A 14,469-nucleotide genomic window follows, 5' to 3' on the forward strand; every position below is an offset into this window, starting at 1 on the left:
GTTGCAGAGAGCTAGAGTTTATTTCCCCAGCATCGGACAGAAGGAAGGAACCAACCAGGATGGAATATCAGATGTTCAAAAGATACACTTACATACTACTAATTCATACTAGGCCAAATGCAGAGTCACCTATTAACCTAATATACACATTTATGAAAGTTGGAGGAAAACAGAAAAGTAAGTTAAGCATCTGAGTGGCAGAGATCAGGTTGGGTACGTATACCAAGTATGTAGAGCTATGATGCAGTACCATAAATGGCTGCAACATTATGTCTATGTCTTATTAAATAACAAAGAATAATAACTGTAGAATTTTTCAGTGCATTCAAATACTTTTGCAATACTGTTTTTCTGTATGTACTATAATATGCTGTTTGAAATATTTAAAAATAAAATCTGGCATATAGTAAGATAAATGTTAAGATAGACAGGTAAAACAAGATCTAATTAAAATGTATGTAGGACTATCTATCAGGCCACACAGTATAGGGCAGTGTATTTTCCACGAAAACATTTTCACATCAACTGCAAATTCTCCCATCCTAAATCTTTCCTCTATCTAGATGGCATTTAGTTCTATTAAGGCATCACTGACTTTTTAATTTCCTTGTTAGGCCTTTACTTAATGACAGAAATATACTCAAGACTTGCAAGGGTCAGGAGAAGGTCATAAAAACTGTCCAAAAGTAAAGGATCACCATGCAACATCATCAGTGCAGAGGATGCTGTGCTTGCGAGTTTATTACAGCAACAATGATGACTTCAAGGTTAGTCCTCCAAAGATTTAATTTAGTTTCACCCCCGCCAGCTGCTTTGCAGAGCTTAATACAGTTAATCAAAAGTTCTCTATTAGGATGAAATATAGGCATTACATAAACTTACAGTTTATATTCAGCAAAATAACTTTTTTTAAGAAAATTGCCTTGTTTAATGTAGAGTGTTGTCTTTAAAAGATAGAGATGAGATCTAAAATAGAATAATTAAACAGAAAGGTCTGGTCATTCATTCTGGGTCCCATGTGGTACATAAGCTATATTCCCAAAGGTGCAGTCAGATGTCGGTCTATACAAGCAATTGTCAGCCTTGACAACAAGGTGAAAGATGCATGACTCTCAAAGGCCCACTGCTTTTAAGTGATACAGAAAAGCTAATGGATTTTAACCCTCTTGTAAATACTGAACTTGTATCAAATAAACAAATGTATGAGACTAAGGGGAAGAATTTGAAACACTTAAATTCATAAGTGACCCTTCACACAGCGTTGTATTTTTAAGCATTGCTGATGAAATAACCTGAAATTAAGTTATAACCTAAAGCTCATTGTATTAAGCATAAAATTTAAAGCTAAATGTACTTCATAACTTTGTTTAGTTTTGCTTTTCCATCTGCAGCAGCAAAATTAGGAGATAACTCTGAAATATTTTTGAAATATTTGAAAAAGTTAATTGTTTTGGTCTCATACAGGCAGTACCTTAATTTAGCCTTCCTATTTGCTATAATGAATGATTAAGGCACAACTGCTTGTTAGTTTAAATTACAGTTAATGACACAACTAAGGCTGCATTGATGCAGAACACATTTAACTCCATAGGGGTGTTATTATGGCAAGCCCTTTGGAACAGCATTAATGGCATTATGTAACTATAAGAAGAGCATGTTGAACTATAAAGTTGGCAACTCCTACGTCTCAAAGACCCAAATCTGCAGGGCCCTTTCCTTCAAATTCAGAATTGAAGGAATCGCATTATATTAATTCAGATGCTTGAAATACTGAAAAAAAGTAAGTTAAAAAAACACAATCCTCCAAGAGATTCTAGTCTTTTCAGAAACTCCTACACAAATAGGAATTAATAATGAAACTTATTTGCTTTACAGACTATGTTTATACATGAAAATATGCATACTGTGCAGATTTCTTATATATGTAAATAGTATTTAATACAGCATATTAGTTTAAGGTTCATTTATGCACTTATTTTATCCTTCCAGTTCTAGTCTCTGACTTATGCCCTTTGTATTTTATATTTTGATATTCATTTTTTTGCTGACACATGTTCATTAATTTAAATTCCAGCACATTGGTTGGATCTTTTTAAACTAGTTTTCCTAAAAAACGGTATGCAACCCAGCCTAGTATAAAACTTTATGAGGCTCTTCTGAATGTAATATGCATCTTCTCTGCACAAAATCTGAGCATACTGTTTATTATGCTGTATGTTGTCAAAACCAAAACCATGGTGAGTTTATGATGGACACCGACTCCAGGGGACAGGAGGAGATGTCAAACGGTACTTACACACAGTTTAAATTGAAGAAGGCCTACCCAGGCCAGAAGGACTCACATCATTTCAGCTCTTTCCAGCCAGGAAGGATAAAAGAGCCTGACAGACCTTGAGAGAATGGATCGTCCCTTCTGTGTGTTTATCTGAATCTGGAAGAGTTGCTAGCTGTTTTCCTTTACCTTTTTTGTCTTGACACAGTGGCAATTAAGTCCTAACTCTTTCAATGTTTTTTTTCTATTTCATTTATAATGTTTAAATGCCCACAGCACTACTAAGCGTCATGCTATACCAGTGCTGCGAACACTGTACATATGCACTGACTTCATGAACACTATGCTTCTGGGTAGAGGAAATTACTTCAAATAAGCATTTATAGAAGGGTGGAAAAAATACACTGAAAATGTTTTGCAGTAGTTAGGTTTCTCCTGCATGCTGAACATGTGTGCTTTAGATTAGCTAAAGACTCTTAACTAGCTCTGTATGAGTGAATATGGGTGTACATAATCTACAATGCACTGGTGCCCATCTAGAACTGTTTATTTTCTTCTACCTGACACTGCCAAGGACAGCCTAGTAGCCCAAAACAGGATATAACAGGTTGGATAATGGAATTGAGGCAATTATTAAACGTTATAAATTGTTACTGAAAATAAATAGTATTTCTAAGCATATTTAGATGATACAGATCTAATACATAAAAAGAGAAACTAAATAAAAGAGTTTCAAAATCATAATAATGGAAAATGTATCATTAAAAAATAAAAGAATCACATGAATGATCATATTTAGTAGTAGGCTGTTACTAAAACGAGCATTACCATACTTGGATTCTGCAGATGTGCCACTTACAACATCATTTTCCAAAGGAAAAGTGCTTTCAATTTTCCCAATAATGACAGCCAAAACCCTGCTAGAAAGAGAAAAGAATGACTAATACTTATGGCAAACTACTGCTTCCTTCCCCTTTTTCAGAATCTTTTTCTATTTTTATGTATAACTTAGCATAGCATTCCAAGACTTACTTAATTCCAGTCAGGTTAATAAAGAGCCAGTGCCTATCCCAGGCAGCACAAGGGTGTAAAACAGACAACAGCACTGAAAAGGATGCAAGTCCATCGCAAGATCTACTTAAGAACACATCTACAAACCAATTCATACAGAGTCAATCTTTATGATGTGGGAGTAAAATCCCAAATAGACACAGAGAGATCTTGTAAAGTGCACACCAACAATGACCAGGCTTAGGATGAAAACCCATTTAAACAAAATAAAAAAATGCATAAAAATGTAATCATTGTCAGATTATGGTTCAGCTTACATTTTACCTAAATATACAAATACACACTACAAGGAAGACATACAATTTTGCAAAAAAAAAAAGGAGAATTTCTACAAATAAACACTTGCTATACACCAAACAGCAAAGCAAGTAGGCAAGTAAGCACAATACAATAAATAATAAATGGCATAATCGTTGGGTCACCCTTAGTCTAACAGAAAAAAAAAAACATAATAATGGATATAACAAGAAATTTAAAATGAATAAAAACTGGCTAAAACTTGAAGGAATATTTAAAATTTATCTACTAGTCCAAAATGATTTAAAATAAAAGACATGCAAAGGAGTGAAGGAAAATTAAAAAGGTGACTTAAAAGTCTAAAACTCTCAATGTTAAAATGAACAACAATACATCAGCAATTAAAAAAAGATAATAAATAAACAGATTAAGCTGTAATTGTAATTTTGCCATTGCAGATTTTAAAACAGAAGAATTGGGGTTGTTTTTGGTAGTAATATGTTAAAAACAAAAAAATAACTCTTGCAGCTTAATGAAATTTTACTAGTAGTTAATGATATTACTTCCAAGCCTACTGCAGCAATCACTATGGATTGGAAAGAAACCTAAGGAATGGGAAGTTAATGGCCCATAACCCTTACCTCTATAGCATGTAAAATAATGGAAAGCATATTCAAAGACAAGATATTTAGATAAAAATAATATTTTAAATGTCAGTTCACATGGGCATAAAGTAGAAGGTAAAGGTTATACCAAACTAATCTGTAAGTATTCTTGGAGAAGAGGACTTGAGTATTGGGCAAGATGCAAGGAACATCGGTACTGTACAAAATCAAAGCATAATTACACTTTACAGAGACAATCAAAAAGGTTTTGATATTCTTCAATACAGAAAATGAATCCTGAACCAATAGCATAAACATGCAGCAGTAAACAGCAGTGCAAGTTGAACAATGTATTGACAAATAATGGTATAGATTAGAGGATAATGCTCTACATGAGGTGAGGTCATGCATAGAGTCCCTGGGGCATTGGTGCTACTTTCATTATTCTTGCTAATTTATATTAATGATGTAAAATCACAAGAAGGAAAATTTGCAGATGCTACCAAAGATGTAAGGGTAGCCGATAACCAGGAGGCAATCACAGAGTTTGCTAAGACTTGAACAATCTTCTTAACTGGGAATAAAGTAAGGTATATATTCAGATGATGCCTTTATCCAAGGCAACTGAGAAGACCAGGATGTCATTATAACTGTTAAAAAATATAATTGGAACTCAGCCTCTTTTACCGATTTGCTAAGAGTCACACAGTTGGAGATGAGGATTAAATCATCAACCACTGATGTAGCATATTGTAGGCTGACTGCAACATTTGAATTCTGTAATGATATAAAGATGATTTTAAATGATTCCAAGATGGTTTAAAATTATTGCTAAGTGTAACTGCTTAAAATATCAGGGCGAGGGTTTGAGTGCTTATCTTTATAGGACACTTGTTGAAAGAATGTTTATATCTCTATTGGCACTGGACAGAGAAAAAAAAGTTGCCTCGTCATGGACATATAAAAGTGGCTCCTGGTGAAAAACAGAATTGGGATTTTTTTTTAAACAAATAATGTCATTCATCCATCCATCCATGAATGAAACCCTTTTAATTGCAAGGTATTGGGAGTTACAGCTACACTGGGTGCAAGGCAAACCAGTACTGAACACAAATAACGTTAGTTCCCAAAAAGTATACTATTTATAAAAAAAAAAATCTAAATCTCATCATCACCACAGTAGCATTTAGGCTCCTCTGCAAAAGCTTATGAAAGACTAAGTGGAGCACAAAATATAATTCAGTGTGTTACAGGAGTCTGCAAATTAATTTATGGAAACAGTAAACACCACTTAACTTTAGAAGTCATGTGCAAATAAGACATCAGTTTTAAGTATGAATGCATTGATTTATACAGCATATTTAGTCTTCTTTACACACTCATTTATCGTTTCTATCCTTTAAAAATTGTTCTTATTTTGTGATGCTACTAAAAGATATAATGTAGCTATTAAATATTTGTTTTGATAAAATGCCTGTTGGGTACCTATAGGCTGCATTCTGGGGAGAAAAGATGACTAGTGTAGCAAAGCAATATAGAACTGTCTATTTTGAAAAAAAGGAATGTTTCTCAAAGGTTTAGAAATGCATGGATGGATAAATGAATGGTATAGTGGATTAACTGAATGCTTTCTCAGATTAGTTTGTGGAATACACAACACAAGTAAACTAGTACACTGTTTTTGAGGTGTGATGTTAAACTGGCCTGGTGTGACTGAACGTGGGTGTTCTTGTGAATCTGCTCTTCAACACACTGTGCAGGGCTGCCTTCTGTGTTAAGCTCAGAGTTGCCAGGATAGTTATCTGTTCTCCAGACCCCTGAATGGACAAAACTTATACTGAATATGAATGGATTCACAGTATTTGCAAAGGCTTGTGTGTGCGGTATGATACAGAATTAATGAGGTTAGTATCTATCTAATCATATTTCTACACAATAGATCCACCTTTAATTAAACATGTAATGGCAGCATAAATAACATTTCCACTGTTAACACCCCTTCCCTTAAAAATCTTTCCATGCTGCTTATGACAGCCGTTAAGATTTAAGGTCCAAAGTCTTAGTTATTAAGCAACATGTGAAAAATTCAAATCAACATGCTCTGTGTAAGTAAAAATAATACCAATTAAAAAAAACTCTAGAAAAGATTTATTCATTTATTTTATGATAACACTGTCACACCCTAGGACATGTGTATAAGCAATAAATATGAATAACATCATATTTGGTAATTTCATAAAACACTGTTGAATGCAAATATGCTCTGGCACTATATTTGAAGTAGAATGTAAATCTGGCCATGATTTAAATAGACAAATAAGTAGTTCAGTAAGGAGGTGTGAAAAGAGAAGCACAAAGTGCATCCTTGAACTAATGGGCATGTCCTACTCTGAAGTGCAAAGGCAAATGAACTACTGTACCTCAGTCTTTAATAGGGAAGGTGTTAAACATTAGATGTTCTTTTCTTAGGCGTTGTTTTACCATCTTCTCTGCTTTTTCTGTCATTTTTTGTTAATTGTATTTATATTTGTTTATTAGTGTTTTTTGTTTTTCTTAGTAAAGCAAATAGTTCTGGACCAGTGGAGCGATTTACTTGATATATCATGTATTATATCGATTGCTAATTTCAGGGCAGGATTTCAAACTAAATCACAGCTCTTAGGTGCTACAGCCATTAGGATAGCAGTTATCTGAGGGCTATTAAAATCATGTGTGGCCACTATGGCATTACACCCTTGTAGCTATGCTCATCGGCTCCCTTTAATAGAGGTTTCCTGCCTTTTATTTAGGATACTTCTGCCTTTTGATTCATTCTGGGAGATTTCAGTTTTGATTTTGGAATGTGGTCTTTGCTTTATAGATAATTTTGGTAACTGTAATGCTTTTCAGATTTAACTGTTGTTGGAGGCTTAAACTTTGATATTTAGTGTTTGTTCTCTGTATGTATACTTTCCTTAATTAAAGGCAATAAATTAAACAATTTAGATATTGTCTTACTAAGCTGTTTACTAGTTTTGGCCAATTTATTTCAGCACTAATCAGGCCATTTGGACCAGACTTAACAAACAGTCTCCTCAAAATATACCAATAGACTTCACCCCATCCACCCATAATTATAACTCACTTACCCAGTGCACTTGCAGCCTATACCAGCACCCATAGGGCACAAGACAGGAACAATCCATCAACATGGTTCCAGTCCATCACAGGGTATACACACACATACATGTACGAATCCACACACACAGGAGCATTTCAGTAATGTCGAATTGCATACCCTGCACATCTTTTACTAGCAGAGGAAACCAGAGCACCTGGGGGAAACACACAGAAGCACAGGGAGAATTTGCAAACTCCATACAGGTAGCTCCTGGGATTCACGCCCAGGTCTCACTATGTTACCACTGTGTCACCCTGCCTCCAGCAGAAATCATTGAACAAAACTGTGAAGCAAGCACAACATTTAAAGACAGTGGCTGAAATGAAACCAAGTTAATGCAAAGCAGAATCCAGGGGAAAGATTTTCACTCCCAGTATTTTCTTTATCATTCTGCTTTATTATACAAATTTCTTCAAGTATTTGAAAAGTTTTTGTGTTATGCACGCAGAACATCACAAAGTTCAACTCGACATACGTAATTAAAGTTTATTCTTCAGGTAATTGTATTCTGTGCTGTCAGTGCGCCCCCTCATAACATAAATACATTTCTTATTGTGCCTTCCCACAAAACAATTGATATGGTACAACTAGGCAAGTTATACTGGGTCCACATTGCATATGACTACATACGTAGATACTGCTGAGGTCTTACACAGTGCTTCCTCCCAACCTAATACAGCATTACTGCACAACCAAAGAAGTCCTTATTCAAGTAGTTCATTTTATATATCCATCCATCAATTTTCAACACAATTACCTATTAGGCAGTGACTGGTCAGCAGTACTGTATTTGGTGCAAGAAGACAGCAAAACCTGAAGGGGATGCCAGTACTTTTCCAGTTAAAGTAACACACATACACACATCTTTGGATTTGAGATGAAAACAAATGAGACCGGAAGGAAAGCTTTCTCAGATATGGGGAAAATGAGCGGTGCCCCTTCATGCAGTGCCTGGGCAAAAAGTCTGGGACCCTGGATTTTGGATCTGTGAAGTAAAAGTAATAAGAACTACACCACGCTAAATTAGTCAGTCACTCAGTCATTTTACAACCAAATATATCCTAACACAGGGTCAAAGGGGTCTGCTGGAGCCAATCCCAGCCAACACAGGGCGCAAGGCAGGGACAAATCTCGGGCAGGGTGCCAGCCCATTGCAGGACACACACACACACACACACCCCAAGCACACACTAGGGACAATTTAGGATCGCCAATGCACCTAACCTGCATGTCTTTGGACTGTGGGAGGAAACCGAAGCACCCAGAGGAAACCCACGCAGACACGGGGAGAACATGCAAACTCCACGCGGGGAGGACCTGGGAAGTGAACCCGGGTCTCCTAACTGCGAGGCAGAAGGGCATACAGGGCATTTCTCTTCCATACTTTTTATTTCTAAGAAACAGAAAAAAGCTTTATTTAAATTGTAGAATGCAATAATACACACTAATTGTGAGGTTTAAATGCCAAACTGTACATTTTTAATAGATATATCAAAGTGACTTATTTTACACCTGTTAGATTATTCTGAGTGATCAATATATGCTAAATGTTAAGTATATATTTGTATGAATTGTTTTCCACTTAGAATAATAAAACATTACACATATACAAAAATATACTCCTTAAAGTAATCTTATAAAGAAACAAACTAAAATCCCAGCTCTGCTTTTTGTTATATCTTACGCTGAATTAGATTAAACTTTTACATCTTTTTTTAATCTTTTTTTGTCTACTTATACTAGCTTAAATACATTAAAATCTACCATACAGCAAGAAAACGACTGATTAAAATGCTCAAGTGAAAAATATTGACAACATGTTAGCAGATATTTCATTTGTAAATCTGACACCTGTAGGTGCCAGTATAGTGTTATAGAAAAAAGATCTCATTGTCAAGAAATAAAAAAAGGCACTAACCTAAATGTAGTGGTATACCAGCCTATGAATAGACTTGTAATTCTTCCACATCCTAGTCACACGCAGCACAAATAAATATCACGCTTAAAAAGGAAAACATACTTCTTGGTTTTATTTTCCCTGGTACCCAATAACTCTATGCTGAGAAAAGCCCTGTTTGAAATGAGAATCTGCATCCAAAAAGGGTGGAACTTCACTCTCATAGTGGATCCAGCTGATATGCTCCTGATTATGCTCAGCTTCTGAGAGTAAATCCTCTGGGTATTAATTTATCATCTCTCCCTCTCTCTCCCCTCCTCCTGCTCTGTTTCCCTCTCTGCTTCTCCAATCACAAGCAAAGGAGTCAGCAATGAATAACTGATAACCTAATATGCCACACAATTTTGCAAGTTTAACCAGTGGAATTATTCCAGATCGAAAACTGGTTCTTGCTCAGAGTACCATGCGATGAACCGGACAATGCAGTTTCTGTTACAATATTCATGGTCTATAAATCTCAGAAATAAGGTAATTGCTGGAATCGGATGCCAGAAGGTCAATGTCTCTTTGTAAATGAACATTAAATGAGATCTTTAATTTTACAAAGTTTGCATGTCTAGGTTAAAAAAAATAATCCAGGGACCTGTAGTTGTTCAATTATTAGTAATGTATTTATCCCAATGTAGTCAGTCAAGAATTATTTCCCAATTAAACTGATTCTGTCATAAGAAAACACAGTCCTCTTTTCCTTATTACTGAGATATTAATCAAATGCTGAGAACTTTACAATTATTACCATAGCACATTTACCAAAATTGTGTATTTACAGCCAAAATAATAAGGAGACTCATATGTCTCTAAATATAAAGGAATATGTATTGATTAATGATCTTAATGGTGACTACATTTAAAGCAGAATAATTAAGCTTAAACACTAAGTCCTTGTGTATATAAGCTTTCACAGCAAATATTACATTTCTATCAAAAATACTATTTATTTATTTATAATTATGCAGACATAAAATATATACTGATTCAAATAACCTACTGTATGTAAATGCAAAAATCATTCCATTTCCTTAATGTTTCTGTGCAGAGTTAACAGAGTTAGGCAAGAAATTAGATACGAGACTTGTTCACACTATTGCAGATGTTCGATAAACAGTAAACGTTGAATATAAAAATATGTTTTCTAAAAAGCAAAAGATGGAAATCATTTGTTCTGTTTTGCAGCATGGACTAAAACTAAAAATGTAGTTGTGATCTGCAGATGGTTGCAAAGTTGAAAATGAAAGATGATTTTCTAGAGCCTACTCTGGATGGGGCATGAATCTGTCTGAGGGCATGTTTACTTGAAACATTTAAGTCTATATTCTATTAACTTTGACTGCTAGCTTTGAAGGCTTTACCCTGTTCTGCTATTCACTTTGGAACTGCATGCGTCATTGTAGTTTTATATTTTTTTTGATCTGTTAAATCACTTTGATATTACCTTTTAAAATCTGTCAACCTCCTAAGCTCATCCTGGCATCTACTACTTGATGTATTTTTACTTTATATTTGCTATAATGATTTTACTGCACTGATCAGTCTGTATATTTGATGCCATGTTGTTGTTTTCTCTGATGTTGCCTGCTGCTAATGGTGCTACATAAAATGAAATGTGATTAAATGTACTGATGGCCCCATTCAGAGCTCTTTTCTACCTTGTATCCAATGCTAACAAAATGGCACCATCCAGAAAATGCATGTATGATTAATTAACTGACTGAAAGGAAGTTAGAAAATACATCCATATACAATTTATATAATAGTATGTGTCCATTACAGACAGCAGACGTACACCTTTTCACATTTTCTACAACCTCAATTACTCTGCTGTCCCCTAAGGCTCTGTCAAAGTGCTCCAGTTGAAGCAAGCTCCTTATAAACTGTTACTGAGTTAACTTCTTAGTCTTTGTAATTTCAAACCTTTTTTGGTTTTATCTGGTGTTTATTGCCTTTGTTACGATTTGTTCTTTCTCTTTTCAAACTAAATTTTATTGTTTTTTCCCTCATTGGTTATGGAAAATGATGATTCAATTTATAGTTTTAAAAATTATGATTTATAATCATGTAACTATTTTAATATCTTTTGGGATGCCTCCATTTTGTGCTACACTGCTTTGTACCGATTGCCTGAGGTGTGCATCATATGAAAAAAACCTCTGTGATGGAATAAAAGGTCAGCACCTCACACTCCCTAGTTATCGGAGTTTGCTCACACACATTGTGATTTGGCTAGTGTGTTTCTTTGTTTAGTTTTCAAACCTCCATCAATGACTTTCTGACTACAAATTTTGGTTTCTGAGATGTTATGGCAAGGATAACTTCTGACTACATTTCATTCTCCTGGTCATTTATTTATTAATTTATTTTTATTGATTTTATTAAACTTAAATAACATTCCATATAAATAATTCAAGTTTTACAAAAAAAGTTTGAAACAAATCAACCCTCACTCATGAGAAAGAGAGCTAGGCCAACAGAGTAGAACTTTAAGCTCGTAAAAATAAGTAAATAGATAAATTAATAAATGAATAAAGATAAATGGAGTAAATGAGGGAAGAGAACATGCTACTTCAATTTAAATGCTTATTTTAAAATGTTATTCATTAGATCCTGACAGGTTTTGAAAATGTTTTGTACAGATCCTCTAAGTACAAATTAGATTTTTTTCCAGTTTCAAATAGAATATAACATCAGCTACCCACTGACTTAGAATAGGAGAGTTAGGATTCTTCATTTTTATTATTTACTGCCTACATCTCAGTGGCAGAATAATAACCTGCTACTGTTTCTACCCAACATTTTAGCTTAACCATGTTTCTGCATCCTCCAGCCTCATCAAAACAATTACTGTTGTTACCTTCCACCAGTCTAATTTTCATCGTATGGAAGAAGATTCCATCCGTTAGGTATTTAGTACTGCCTGTGACATCTAGCAAGATGACAGCAAGTCTCTAAGGGCTTTGGCTGGATGGCAGCCTCCTACCTGAATATGTTATACTAATTGAATAATTAATCTTTTACATCAACATTTCCTCTGTCTAATGCTGAAAATAGTATAATAATTTTAAGTTGGCAAATGGAAATAACATGCAGTAAACGCAAAAGTCTCCTTCAGGAAACAGCCAAATAAATCTAGAGAATTTATAGTCAATTTGCATACTAGTTGAAAGTAAAATACAAATTTAAATTTCTATACATTCATACATAACACTCCCCAAGCCTACTTAATCCAAATCAGGGTCACATGAGTCCAGAGGCTATCCTGGCAGCTTTGGGCACAAGAAAGGAAACAGTTCTTGGGTTGGTGCAGGTCCATCATGGAACCCACTCATCCATACACACACACACACAATTCAGAATTGTCAGGTATACTAACCCCAGTGTCTTTGGAGATGTAAAAAGAAAGCCATACTATACTATGAAAGCATAACAACTGTCATATGTGGGATTTGAACCCAGGATGACGGATCTGTGAGGAAGCAGTGATAACCATTTTGACAGTTAACAAAACACAAATGTGTTTGAGATGCAAAGGTTTTTCAGCCAGTAAATGTCTTGATATTATCAATCGCATTATATAAAGTAATACGAGAAATGCACTATAATAATAATGATCAAATGAAATTGGGCAAATCACATAAATACGTTTTAACAATGAAAATCTAATATTTAGACTCTGCAAACTATCTTTTGAAGATGGAAGAGGGGAAGGTGAGGTCTAGTCTATGAGAGAGAAGCATCCTGTGCCGCATTCTTTTAAATTATTTATTATACATTACTTTTAACATGCATTCCAAGCTATCATCTCAGTTATTGACTCAGGATAATCTAATAAAGTAAACTGAAAGAAGCTGAAAACAGTCAATAGTAGAATACTAACAAAGCCTGAATGCAACAGTGTGATTAATTCAGTATTCAAACCCTCCTCTAATCCTATCTGCTTACAGTGCCATTAGACAGCAATATTTTATCATCATGTTAGCTATTCATCCATAATAAATATCCATGCTTATTTTAAATGAATATGTCAATAACACTGATGTGATTATTCTCTAACAAGACATCTCTGAATATGTTGGCAAATACAAACAAATAAAGACAAATTGTAAGATCAGCACTGTAACCAGACAGAAAGTAACAAAATGAATTTCAAATTCTTAGGCATAATAACCTGACAAGCATAATGAGAAGGAAAAACATACAAGTTCACATGCTTTTTTTTGTTAAAGATAAATCACAGTTTTGAAATGTCTTGAAATACTTTCAAATTATTGCTCACTTTTGCAATATATACAGAGGACATGCAGTCTCTTAAAAAGTGTAGGTTACCAGACAAACAATATAGTAAATAATTACTAAAAATGTGTATTTATAGACCATTATATGTTATTTACCTAGCACAATCAATGAATAATGATTGACAGTGGCACAAATAAACATTCACATCACAGTAATGGAAAATCTGATTAGATATGCTAGAGCAAAGGCAGTCATCACTGACTATGAGTGCAATCTCATTTTCCTCAGTGGAAAGGCAAGTAATGATATATTTAAAGAATAAAGTTATGGTGGATATAGATATGAGGACCTCAAGGGAAACACAAATATAGTTTGAAGGTGGAAGTCTACAGGAAGCATATTAATTAAGTATTCAAATTATAACAAAATTGACTTAAGATAATTTATTACAAAAAATTCTTAAATTGTGACTTAGAAACATAGAGGATGAGAGCCACGGTCCTGTGTTCCATTGCAGTCTGGGTACCTTCTCTCTACAGTCTGTATGCAGACATAGTTAATGTTAACTTTCAGTGAGCCTAAACAGTTCTAGAGTATGCACGCATTTGGCTGTTTGTGTTTTTATATCCTTCTTGATAGACTAGCACCCATTCCAGGATTTTTTGTAACCTGGCATCTGCTGCTGTAAGATTACAGTCCAATTTTGTGTGATACTGAAAAGAAAATGAAAGGATAATTTGTATATTTAAACACCTTCAGATTCTGGATGCAAGGATGATTTCTTTTCACGGAGAAACAATTCTCTACTGCTAACTTTAAAATTAAAAAACATTGTCTTCTAATATGTAGCTATTAATTACATTTACTTTGCCAAGCATATTTATTGCTTTATTATTACATGGCCAAGAATGGTATGTTGGATGCCATTTTATCTTTA

General features: G+C 34.4%; 1 protein-coding gene across 4 annotated transcripts in view; it reads right to left on the reverse strand.

The window, feature by feature from the left end:
* cntn5 (contactin 5) overlaps positions 1–14,469 on the reverse strand; it is a 1,359,131-nt gene that overhangs the window by 1,254,089 nt on the left and 90,573 nt on the right. The window contains exon 1 of one of the 4 annotated variants that reach the window (XM_039744348.1): positions 9,264–9,427. The exons of the other annotated variants lie outside the window; for them this stretch is intronic. The gene's annotated coding sequence lies outside the window, so the exon portion shown is untranslated. Of the gene's footprint in view, positions 1–9,263; positions 9,428–14,469 lie in introns of those variants that run through there. 4 annotated transcript variants of the gene reach the window in all.

Source organism: Polypterus senegalus, chromosome 2, assembly GCF_016835505.1.
Source record: "Polypterus senegalus isolate Bchr_013 chromosome 2, ASM1683550v1, whole genome shotgun sequence".
Taxonomy (NCBI): Eukaryota; Metazoa; Chordata; class Cladistia; order Polypteriformes; family Polypteridae; genus Polypterus; species Polypterus senegalus.